The 13,448-nt window shown below is 42.3% G+C and overlaps 1 protein-coding gene across 5 annotated transcripts in view; it reads right to left on the bottom strand.

Moving 5' to 3' along the window:
- Positions 1 to 13,448, bottom strand: part of sema3aa (sema domain, immunoglobulin domain (Ig), short basic domain, secreted, (semaphorin) 3Aa) — a 116,740-nt gene that overhangs the window by 60,144 nt on the left and 43,148 nt on the right. The window lies entirely within an intron of this gene.

Genomic DNA, 13,448 nt, shown 5'->3' with positions numbered 1-13,448 from the left:
ACACACACACACACACACACACACACACACACACACGTACACACTGAGCTCATTACATCCACCCTGCTGCCTGATGCCTGCTTGACAACTTAGCACCTTCAACTTACTTTCACACTTTTCCAAACTTCCTAACTGCTCGGCCTCTGCGCGCAGTGGGGCTCATTCACTCGAATCCTTGGTGGACGGAGAGAGGAGACAAATAACCCTGCGGAAAAACCTGTCTGCCCACCGAATCCTCAACATCTTATCAGTTTGAACTCCTGACTTCCAGCTTTAATTGTTCACACACCGGCCGAGCAGTGGATTTTTTAAAAAAACACACCTCAATAAAGGTACGAATTTTTTTCCGGGGGACTAAAATCATCCATCACGCAGATAGGTATGTGTCCCTCGAGGGGTCTTGAGCAATCTTGGGCTGTTGTAATAAAGTGGACCTATCAGTCAGAATGGAGCAGACTTATTACTGTCTGTGTGGCCTCCTAATGCTTTACACACTCTTTAAAACCTCCTGCTGCTCCTGCTCACTGTGCAATAACACCACTGCTTCAAACATGGGTTAAGAAGCAGCGGGAGGCGAACCACGGGGTAAAACAGAGTGGGGGTAAAACACACATATATATGGATCACTAATGATAATGGTCAGCGGTGACAAATTACACCCAAAAACACAGTTCTCAGAGTCACATTTAATATTCATAGAGTCATTAATAATGTAAATAACAATGAATTACACAAAGAGCTTTTTTATCTCTGCTTTAAGCGACTTTGTTCTCTTTCTGTTTTTATGTTGGATTAATTAACTGGTAGGACGATGGCCGAACACAATCCGCAACAAAAGAGGAAAACAAAACAACGTGCTGCACTGCGGCCACCACAGAGAGGCTGCAGCGACAACACAAGGACATCAAGGATGCGGCAGCGCTGCAAAGGCAACTGGGACTTCTTTTTTGTACTCTGACATCCCACCCACCACCAGCACCAGAACTGTGGTCTCAGCACACCATGAGCTGTTACATCAAAGCTACAGTGCAGTGAGACAAAACAGCCCAACAGAGATGCATCAATCTTTTCAAGTATTTCGCGAGCGAGCCAAAAGGTTAAGTCTTGGAAAATAACTAATTCATTTGAATGGCACAGTTAACACCCCAAAATCCAAATGCGTCAGGGCAGGTTGGAGTAAATCATGGCGTGCTCCTTGACACAGTGCACCTGAACGTGGCTTTTGAAGGCTTGCTGAGTTTAATGGTGTGGCAGGTCATCTGCACTATGTTGAAACACCCTCGGGGCAAAGGAGAGCGAGAGCATTCGCTCAAAGACCGCCAATACGTACAGCTACATATTCCACCTGGGTGGCGAGTAGTAAAGATACAGTGGGAGATCAGCGGGAAGGAATGTTATGGATTTATGCATGTCAGGTATCACCTGTCAGAAAATGGGGAAGATATACAGGCTGTGATCTATAATGAAGAGGCCAGGGCTTGTAAATGAGGTTTCCATGTTTGTGGGTTTCTTTTTTCCACCTCATCACACCTGTTTTCTCCATCATTCGCTATGTTTGCTCGGGTCTTGAGAGGTGAGATGTTTCTATGAACCCCAGGAGTTCACCAGCAGCGATCTTACAATGTTCCCTATACTTCTGTCCAAAACTCTTTACGTTATTACACCTAATCTTTTCCTTAATATCACACTTTAGGTACTTTATTCACTTACTACTATAATTCAATTGTGTGTATATAGTGAAACAGATAAGATGGTTGTGCAGGTTGCATCGGTGGACCAGCATGTAGTGAATACGGCTTTCATGACGGACACTGGGTTTTCAATCCTATCACAGACCTGCATTTTCGTTCCAATTTTCATTAGCCATGATGTTTCAGTTACCAAACCAGTCCTACCTAAACCATATTCTATTTGCCATGACTGCAAGGTTTCCTGAACCTTAACCATACACATTATCTGAGGTTTTGTAGAATTAAGCAATATCCGCATCGTTATATGCTGCAGTAAAACTCTCTCTGAGTCCATTAGAGGAAGAGGACGGCTGTAGGTTCTGTGGTAAACCATTATCCCTATCATCTCTTGGGCCTCTCATTTCAGGCAGGGAATGTTCTGCAATTTCCAACCCCAAACAGCAGCAGCTATTTCAGGTCATCCTCTGAAGGACTGCCCCCTTTTCCCCTCGCATCATGGACTACAGTCTCTTATCCACCTGAGAGATTTGGAGGTGCAGAGCAACAGGGGCGAAAAAAAATACAACAGCTCCATCTAGATACCCATCACCTGTCATGATGTGACCCAGGTAATGCACTTAAGGCGCCCCCTCAGAGCCTTGAGGGTATTTCTTCTGCTTTAAGTATCCACAATCAAAACTCCCTAAAACATCACTGGGTCCCCCTGAGGCTCGAAGCACCGGCAACCTTTGACCTCAAGGGTCAGGTGACTAATTAGCCAACACCTCTCCAGAGCTGTGGAATGCTCTGTGGCCGAGGGCGGGAAAAAGTGAAGTGGGATCTGTCAGCTCCCTTCTCTGGAACTATAAACACTTGAATTGTGTGTGTGTACAGTCATGTGCGTCATACAGCAGTGGCACCAAGTGTCAAGAAGAGAATGATGGACGAGCAGGAGGTTGTGGTTATGTTCGCGTTGACGGGAAATTTGGTGCAAACATCACCAGCTTAAGTTAAACCTTTTGAACATATGTGATGTAATCAGCCAACTTTAACCTTTTCTTTTACATGGAAGCAGCCTTTTGTTCTCAAAGAGTGTGTACATGCTGAAGGGGTGCTGTATAATTTAACATGTTTAGATGAAGGGTATGAGCTGGGTTCTAATGACATATAATGGTCTGTGTCCTACAGCAGTTTATTGGCTTTTCAAGGGCATAATGATAGTCAATGGCCATGCATTACATTTCAGACCATGGCCCCCATTAGGTCCAATAGGATCTTTCATCTTCTACGTTCCTGCTTGTAGCCGATAGAAGATCCTATGTCATTGTCAGAACGATGTCCCCACGGTACAGGAATCAACTCCAGGCCACCTTGACACAGAATTCAACATGATTGATGGTAATTGCCTTCTGTGAAATGCCACCGCCACTCTTTATTTTCCTGCCTGCCTTTTATAAAGAGCGACTAAAATACTTCACCTGATCTATATGTGGAAATGGTCGGCACCATACGAAACGCATGACACATTCGGCTCTCTGTCCTAAATGGCTTAATTATGCTGATGACATGTTGCGATTCATTGGCCTATTTGGACGCGGTGACTGTGGTCGAGCGTGGCCAGATTTAGAACGGATAAAAAGACTATTGTGTGTGTGAGGATGGACGGGGGAAAATATATAAGGAAAGGCATTTGAAACTGAAACCAGATGTGTGCGTGAGTGCGTCTGTGTGTGCGCGTGCAAAGGCAGCGCTTGTTTCAAGACTGCCGGCCACGCCGTTTTCTTGGCCGGTGATTCTTTTTTTTAAGAGTTTGTGGTTTTGAAGAAGTATGTTTGGTACAATTAAAGGGAAGAATAAAATGAGTAACACGGTAGGGTAAGAAACTGCCTGAGGAAAAGGGAAAGCAAGGAGGATGATTTGAGCAGAATATGTCTAAAAATGCTCTCTTGACTCAGCGAAACAGATCACGCTGGAGCACGAGAATATGACATCCTGGATTCACATCACTGCAACAACAGATGGGCACAAAATCTCACCCATGGATGACCTGCATGAAACAACCATCCAAAAAGAGACAACTCTCCCACAGCAGCTACACAATGTCCAGTCTATTCAGAGCTAGTCACCCTGTTAGCAACAGAAACTAATTTCTGTTTCAGGGAGTAATGAAACAGAAGTGCTCTGGCATTGCTCGAGAACAATTTAAGCCAAGAGACTCATTCCACCACGGCTCCACAAATGTCCTCTTTCCTTGCACCTTGAATATTTCCAGCCGCGCCAAATAAAATTGTTCCAGGTGCACCAATGAAAAGGACGGGCCCGGTTTCCCCAAAAAGTGAGGCCAAGGGCTGTTAAAACGGAGAGGCGTGAATTCAGCCAGGTTTTGTAATGGCTTGAAGTAGTGGCCAGTGGCCCCTGTAAAGGTTGAGTGCCCTCTCTCACAGTGCAGAGTGGTCTTATACTGACAGGTGTCTGCTAACCATTATAACACATGGCAGATTAATTCAGTCAGTAACGTGACAGGAATAAGATACATAGCCCAGAATGTATTATTAAAATGACATTGTTCATTTACTCTATGTTGTGGTATCTGGCTGGAAAGAGAGCTTTGGTAACCCAATAAAGAATGATAATATCAAAGCAGACAGATCATATCGTATCTACCACAGCACAAATCCTGAGAAAACAGCGAATATAACTCAGAGAAAAGCTAGCTGGAAAGGGTGTTTAACCTAACATTTGAGACATATTTTCACAATCCGATAACCATCTCAGGAAATATCGGTTTCATGGTATACGGTGTTACAGTTATTTTTTCTATGAGCTTTTGTTTTTGGTTTAATAAACACTTTCTTATAATTTCACAAAATACTATACACATGAAACTTAATATAAACATGAAATTCACTGTAGGTATTATAAGTTATATACTGTATATGTTCTCTTGCATGATAAAAGGTCTTGAAAGTTCAAAAGGGCAAAATCCACATCAACGGAAACTCATCTCTCCCACAGATAACACCGCTCCTGAAATTCCTCATCAGTAGTCCCGCCTTTAATTGCGTGACTTTGTGACATCACACCTCTGTCACCACGTTGTACTTCTGTATAATTTGTGCCTAGAGGCTAGTTTGGCACATAACATTTGTTTAGATTGTCAAGCGTGTGTGAGTTGACCAATCAGAGAAGACTTAGTAATCAGGAGGTGGAGCATTAAAGAGAGACAGTGGCTAAAACATATCAGGCAAGAAAATTGTGTGTGCAGACAGCTAGTGCAAAATCATCATCTGCTGGTGTTCCTGAACAGTATTAAAATACTCAAATTACTTCTTTGGAAAACAGAGAGAGTTTTCATGTCTCTCTTTAATAATCCATTTTGCACTGAGTATGATATTAGATTGTGAATCTAAGAATGAGTAGTCTGCTACCGGCTTTGATCACGCCCTTGATTTTATGGGGACAAATGGGCACTGGCACGTTATCGCGATGGGACTTTCAATGTTTTTGTGGGGACACAGTTGAAGGAGAAGACAGTGCAGAGAGACAGTGTGGGGCTTTTTATGTTTTGATACCAGAGTTATCAACAGGTTCGAGCACTCAGTTTATCAATAACCACGTCTGATATACAAGAGGCATTTTTTTTTGCAACTTTATAATTTCTCCACTACATTCTGGAGGCATAGCTTGCACTTTTTGCCCAATTACATTCATTTGATATCTTTACTAGTTACTTTACAATGAACATGCTGCATCAGAGCCAAATATATGTTTCTTCTTTTTATACTTAACATTTCACATCAGATATTTTAAGACTTTTGCTCAAGCTATATTCACATAGGTGACTTTCACTTATAGCAGAGTTATAATCAAACTCTTTACTTTTACTCAAGGATGACTTTTGAATACAACACTGCTGAGAAATGACAGAGAAGTGAGTGAGTGGAGCGGGACAGGACTCATTACTAACTCCAAACAGCTCCTTCTTCTGTGTTTCATTTCTCTGTGAAGCCCTAACAGACACCCAGTGTAAAAGAGCGGAGCTTTCTGTCCGAGGTTCATCAGCGCCCAGCAAGCTGAAACCTGAGCAGAGGAAAAAGGGCACCTCTACGTATGGAAAGGTTTAGGTGAGTAGTAAACTCCCCCTACGGAACTGATGAGAAACACCTGGATGTCTGAGCAGCAACATCGGCCAGACGAATCAAAGCCAGGGTGGATGATTGAGAGCGAGGCGGCACAGCTCAGGACCTCTGATCACACGGTCCGGAGCTATGAAAACGCTCAGAAAACGGCTGGAAGGAAACCTGAAACATGCCTTCAAATACACAAACAAAAATATGAATCACAGAAAAATACACACATTAATCAAGCATCATAATAAACATTCAATAAACAAGTGGAAGTCTGCATAAATAACCAGGATCCGAGCTCTAATCCACAGAGGACTTCACATTAACAAACTGCAACTGTACGCAACACACGGACGCATTAAAAGAGGCACAAACAAAAATCAAACCAAACCTACAAACCGCCTGCATCATTTAAATCTATGTGTGAGGTTCCAAGTGGCGGTCTCTCAGCCACTTGATTAGAATTGGGTGCTGAGTTCTTTTCTCGCTTGGGCCGCACAATATTTGAAGTCATTAAAGGGGCGCCCGTTGAAAACAATTGCACAAGAGCAGAGCAAATGTTGGAAACTTGTCTAAACCTCGCTGCCAAAAGAAGTGTGTTGGGTAAAACGAAGAATTTCAAAGTGCCACAGGTAATTTTAGCCAACTGCCCTCAGTTGCCAGCTATTTTGGATCACGCAACCTGATATTTCTTAATTTATGCTGTCTTCATGAAACCCAGTTGCACCTCAACCAAGAGTGACCACTCTCGATCTTGTACATCAACTGAAAATAATTATGCTCCGGATAATCGCAGGGATTGGACGGTTCAATTTCCTCTTTGTGGGGAAGACGCGGCCGTTGGCAAGCCGTTTATGAGCGGAAATGAAACACAAATGTCTCTCACCCTGTGGTCTGAGATTTGTGATGTGTTTAAGGACTTAGTATGTGAAATGTGCCCCTTCACTGCCCACCGGTGATGCCATGTGTGTATGTAAGGGTAATGTGGAGAGGACAGACGTCAAAGTTTTTGCCAGTAGCACGGCTTCTCCCAACTGTACTCTATGTTTGTACTCTTGTGTGTCCGTCCGCCGTTCCTGTGCATGTGTGTTGGCGTCAGTACTAATAGGTCTGTCAGATGAGATGCTGCTGAGAGCAGTTGTCATAGCCCGATGTCCAAACTGGCAGCATTCACTTTCCACTTCCAGTCCCTGGAGAGAGTTTGACCTGAGTGGAGTCACCACAATGTGCTTTCATGCTGCCCAGTCGGTCATCTAAACCCTACATGCACACACATGCTTTCTCAAACACACACTCACAAACACAGCTGACACTTAACGCGTCTGTTACTAAAACCTCTACTGAGACCTAATCCAACAGTCAGTACTTAATCGTTCCAATTAGCCATATAAACAGTTCAGGACAGAGATTTAGAGGGACATGGGCACATTTGCATTTCCTAAATGTAAAAAATTCTTACATGCCTTGAACAAAAGCACAAACAAACTTTAACTTTAACAAACTTTAACTTTAACTTTTGACAGCAACAAAAGATCATAAAATCAAGAAACCAAAGGCTGAGTGTACATGAGCATGTAAAGTTAATTATTTTGTGCCATTTTCATGGAACAACAAAAAGGGCATGATGTAGTTGTGAAGGAGAAATTCAAACTCAGAATTTCAAAATGTAGAATATAAACAAGGTAAAAATACAAACTCAGAAATATTTATTTTTTCCATAACTGAATAAAGAGTAAAATAAGGTCCCCAGAACACTGTTTGAAGCCAGGAAGATGGCAGGGTCCTCCACATATAAACAAAGTAAAATAGTACTAAACTGTGCTGTCTTTAAAGGTCATGAAACAAATAGAGCTTGTTTATTTAGTTTGTTTAAGCACAAAAATAAACAAGTCACTGAAGCTACAACTCTTCTGATTAAAATGTACCTTTCACGTTTAAATAACTAAGTAATGATGGTTTTAATGGTTCTTTTTGCTCTCAAAGGTGCAATGGGATTTTATGTTAGGATGTCTCTGTATTGTTATAAAGTTATTTAATAAAGATGGCAGGCTGAACTTAATACCCAGAAATACCTGTCCAGACCCCTAGCTACATGGCTAACGGAACTAGCTGGAACGGAACGGCAGCAGTGTTTACGCTGGTGATATGCTGCTTGTTGGACCTCACAATCTTTCTCTCACCCTAATCAAAGTCAGTCTTATAAATCACATTTTGTGACTGTTTGATGAACCGAGTGTATACCAAAAAGTACCAAAGTGCTTATGTTGCCTAAATCTAAACACAGACCGGATTCAGGTCCTGGACTTTGTACACCCACCATCCACCCTGAGAACCCCCGCCATGGATCATGAATGTGGAGAGTCATGAAAACAATTTGAAACTCATGTCCATGAACATGAATCCAGTAGATTATATTTCATCACAGTTTGACGCTACTATGTTCCAAGGAAATATCTCTCTGTGGTAAATACACTGTCACTGAACACAAACAGTGTCATCTGAATATCAGAAGCAGATGGTTGATTTGAAAACAACATATTGGTCAGAGGGTCCTGGACTTCTTCCATTTTCCTAGTTTTAGCAGAAACCACTTTAAAGCTGAATGAAAAAAAGAATCTGCTGATCTTTTTGTCAAAGTCTCAAGTGTGACAGAAATGTCATTCAGGTTAAAATTAGAGTCTTATTCTTAGTATCACTGTAGGTTATCTCACTTGGAGCTTTTTCTCATAAATCCCAATTTCCTGAGAAAATGTCAGAACAACAATGGCTCTTCCTGCACAGGGGTCAGACTTTGGCCTACAACACATGCAGATATACGATTCTCCCTGTGCATGCAAATCTTTAAGGTCACATACTTGTGCACACACAGAAAATCTCTGCCGAGTATACACGGCTTATGAAAAACTCCCACTGTGCTCACAGATGAGGCTGAGTATACAATGGAGCCAGAGGACAGAGACCTCAACTGAGATTTAACAGGAAAACAGCGTGCCAGCACGTCGGCCAGCCAGCGGAGATCTCACAAAGAAAACAGTCCCGTATTATTCCAACCAGAGGAGCCTGTATTGGCCATTCTGCCTGTTCAACAGCGAGACCTGTTTAGTCTTTGACTGATTTTACAGTAACTACTACTGTCTGTGGTCCACAATAACCACACCACACATGCTTTCATTGGAGATGAATGAAAGCAGCGACCTCAGCGCATTCAACTCGACCACCCTTAAGTGAAAGCTCACAGAGAAAATCAAAGTGTCGGAGTTTGAACCCCTTATATGAAACAAATCTCCTCGTTGGGCGCCTATTTTGAGATTTCCCATACTGAAACGCTGTTTTGCGCGTCCAGCTGTGGAACATCCATGTGCTGATGTTTATGAGTGAACCTGGAAATCCAGCGGAGCTCTGTCACCACTTCTTAACAAGCCTCTGCAGAACGCCGCGCACGTGCAAACACACAAACATGCACGGCGGCGGCGTGCAAACAAACACACACACCGAGAGGGACAGATATGACGACAATGCACTACGGTCCAAGTGACCTCAACCTGCAAATGCCTCCATGTTTTTCTACTCGAACAGCACTTCTCTGAGCAGGAAAAAAAAACAGTTTTCTTTTCCCGCTGCAGCCATTTTTCCTCTCAAATAAAAACTGCATTGAAATCAAAATGGAGTTCATCCATCTCTGTCTCCGAGGTTCTTACTAATAAATACAGGCAGGCTGTGGTTTGAAGAGAGAAGAGTTGGGTGCATGTGCTTGGAGGAGATTAACTGTGGGAGAAAAAAGTGAAAGGCTTGTGGCGCTGCTTGTAGCTTTGTTGTGTTTGCCGCTCAGAGGACAACTAGAAGGCACCCAGTTCCAAATGACTCTGTGTGTGTGTGTGTGTGCATTGGTGCTGGCTCAGCAGGCTTCCAGTCTGCTTCATTCGGCTCCCTGATTGCATTGGCCTTCTGTCCAACCTAGCCATTGATTCCCGTGCCCCAGCCAAGCACTTTTCTGTTTGCCTCGCTTCTCCTCTCAATACTACAACCAAAGCTGCCTCAGTGCTGGTATTACCACGGTGTTACCTGTATTAGTGCCGAGGTCAACGGGTTTGAGAGGGGACGGTTCATGTGTAGCGGAAGATGCATGGATCCCGGCTTAGGGAGGCTGACATTATGACTTACACCCTGCTACACTGGTAAAACAGAGACAATCCCATAGGTCAGAAGGTGCTGTTTCATCATTCTGCTTAAGAAGTCTATCACTTTGACTTGAGTCCAGTTATTGGCATTTGAAGCCCTGAGAGGAAACACTTTGGGAAAGGTTAAGAGGTTAGAGGTAAAGAACATTAAAACCTTTTTGTGAATCTTAGGTCCAAAACATCCTATCCAGGGTGACATCTTGGTTGCGGAAATATCAATTTCACCCAAAAACTCCTCATAACCTTCAGCTGCAGTTGGATCAAAATCACACAGAGTGAACCTGCTGTGAAACCGAAGGCGATCTCTCCAGGCAGGCCGACATACAGAGGGCACATTGTATTGTGTAATAGCTCTTTATCTTACGAGCATGTCTTTGATAATAATATGTCCAATCGTACAATGAAGACATTTCAAGACTCTGATGTGCGCCGTCTATGACACGGTGAGATTCAATCCGGCTTCAGTATGAGCAACCTCACTTTCGCACTGTCCTGTCATTCAGGCTCAGCTACGAGGGAGGTTTCATAATGGAGGGAAACATGAAACCGGACGCAGAGGTGGGAACACTTGCAGACATAAAATATTCTCAAAAAACAGAAAAGGAATGCAAGCCAAGCCTTTGAAGATTAGAAACCGAAGCAGTCCGTCTGATTACGCTGTCTGACAGGAGAGTTTTACAAAGAACGGTTCTGACATTCCTTGTGTAGTTTTTGTCTTTTAGACAAGCGCACTGTATTTAGTTGTGTGACGTGGATGGAGAGCACTTGAGGAGAGCTGGGAAGGCTGTATACATCTTCATTTTATTTTCACATGCAACTGAATGCCTAATAAATCAAACAACAATCATAGCACTGAAACAACACCATTAATCTGAATATATCTGGTTTGAACCTGAGGTTGGACTGATTCCATTCAGGCTTATCTGCTCAGCCTTGTTAGTTCAGTCACTGAAGTCTCTGAACTTGATTTTAGGGTTCTGAACTTCACCAAAACAATTGGAGCAACTTGATTTTTTAAATTGATTTGTTGAAGGTGTTTAATGCTGCTGGATTTGGGTTGGGTTTTCTGCCACAGTCTAAAGGATGCAACCTTATGTACTTTCTCAGTGCCTTGTCTCTGATCTCCTAACATAGAGCAAGACCAGCTAACGTTAGTTTAGAAATGGAGTCCTCTAACCTAAACTAAGAACCCACAAGTACACAGAAACAGCCTGTTTTCAGCTTTGTGACATTGTGTTTTCCAGCTAATCAAAGAGTATTTTTACTTCAGTCAAGGAGGTTATGTTTTCAACTGTGTCCGTTTGTTGGTTCGTTGGTTTGTCAGCAGGATTACACAAAAACTACCAAACAGATTTCACGAAACTTAGATGGGAGATGGTGTGGATCTGGAAGAAGGGAATCCAGGAATCTTTTCAGTTTTCAGGGAATTATGCATGGATCTAGAAGAAAATATCAGGCGTATTAAGATGGCTTGTATCGATGAGTACACTTTGATGTAAATGTACTTAGTTACATTCAACAGCATCCATTTGCTTCCACACTACTATCAAACTATAACCCATGAAAATGACACAGAACAACAAATACACAAAGAAAAAGACGGTGTGAGGAGAGAACAATGTGCAGACAGACCGACCTCAAGAATTCCTCTTAATGAATTCACTTTCACAAGAAGCCAGGCGCTTTAATGAAAATCAATAGTGTAATTTTCTACTTAGATAACCCAATCCCTCGAAACTGATTCCCTCATTTCCTCCCGGTGCATCTTCGATTATTCAATCAGGAAGCCGACCCCAACAGCACCTTGGTACGGAGATTATAGTTTTAAAGTCAGTCGACTCCAGCCCTCAGGTCAATCTCCCACAAAGTTCATGGCTATTTCACCCGCCTGCTTCAAATGCTCAAATTCAGAAGCTGTTTGTTGTATAACCCCTCTCGCTAAGACATGCTTCTTATTTATGACTTAATCAATGACGCCCCTCAGACCAGGACGCCGATCGATATGATTACAGGGCTGTTAAAAATCTGTTAAGACTTGCCAAGTCCCAGCAGATTTTGTGCTGATCGGGCAGCTTGAGAAGGTTGTCAGTCACCGATGTCTCGCTCACATCCAGAGATTTTGCAGGAGGCTAATTAGGGGAGGGATTTGTCATGTTTGTGCAAGTTAACCACAATCACAAAATGTGTCTTATTGAGCTCCTACCAAGCCGAGCCTGACTCCTCAATCTCTGTGTGCTCGTGTTTTCCCGTGGGACATTTAAAGACCTTTAGCACTTAGCAACGCTGGAGCTACGGAGCACCTTCTGTGTTACATCCTTATTTTCACATTGTTAAACTGCTTAGATTTGGGTGGGCCTAGTTGTTTTGGGCAGAATTCATTGTGCCACGCTGTTGGGTTGGCATTTCAGCTCCCGTTTCCTGCCAGGAAAGAGCTAATGCTAGTTGTAAATGGAAGGTACTGCGAACCATTATGATTGTGTCTAGACACATAAACAATGCTGTTAAAGGAGACACGGAAAAGTTGTGGAAACAGTCAGAGTGTAAATTTAAACCTGATATATATAAGGAAACTATAGTATCAAGCATCTTGTAATCTAATCAAAAATACATTGGAGGATAGTGAAAATGATGTCATGGTACTACTTTACAGTAAGATACACTAAAATGTGAGTATTTACTGAGGAGCAAAAAAAGGAATGATTCAGGAAAGACTTGATAGTTAATGATTTGTTATCGATTAATTACTAAGTTACTAGAGAAGACTGGGAGATAAGGTAGATTAGGTAATGATTAGTTGATAAATATCTGTGAATTGACATACTGACCGCTTTCTTCACAAGTTCTACTTCATTAACCATCAAGTAATGAGTCAGTAATTATTAATTACTGGATCATTAGTTACTCTTTCTGTGCACCTTCAAGTAAAAGTACTGGGTAACTCCTCAATATTATGTTTTACTTTACTTGAAGGTGCTCTAAAAGTAAACTAATAATTAAGTAAATAGTAATAAATGACACTCAACGACTTGTTCAGGAATGACTAATGACAAAAATGTCGTATCTCCCAGTCAGTAACTCATCATTCTCTACTATACAGTCCTGAAATCACAGTTATTAAGAATTACTCGTTAATGACTCGAACTATCCCTAAATCATTCCATGATTGCTCCTCAGCTACTGCTCACATTTTTGTGTAGGTTATTGTGTTTCCTATGATATTTCTGAAGTGAACTGAATTTCACAATCTGTACCTGCCAAAGTCTATAGATCAAATTTTATCATGTGCTGGAACTTCATAAATCTCAATATATACATGAAAGCGGGGCCTCCGCTGATGCCGTGCCAAAAGCGATTCGGACTCTCATGAAAAGGACTCAGCATCCAGATGCAGTAAGCATGAGTCTCTGTTTTGTATTTAATCTGTGGTCCGATCTGGGACTGAGGTAAGCGTGAGCTGATCGCTACCAACAGCT

This window comes from Acanthopagrus latus, chromosome 14, assembly GCF_904848185.1.
Source record: "Acanthopagrus latus isolate v.2019 chromosome 14, fAcaLat1.1, whole genome shotgun sequence".
Taxonomy (NCBI): domain Eukaryota; kingdom Metazoa; phylum Chordata; class Actinopteri; order Spariformes; family Sparidae; genus Acanthopagrus; species Acanthopagrus latus.
This window is presented reverse-complemented; position numbering and strand designations above follow the sequence as displayed.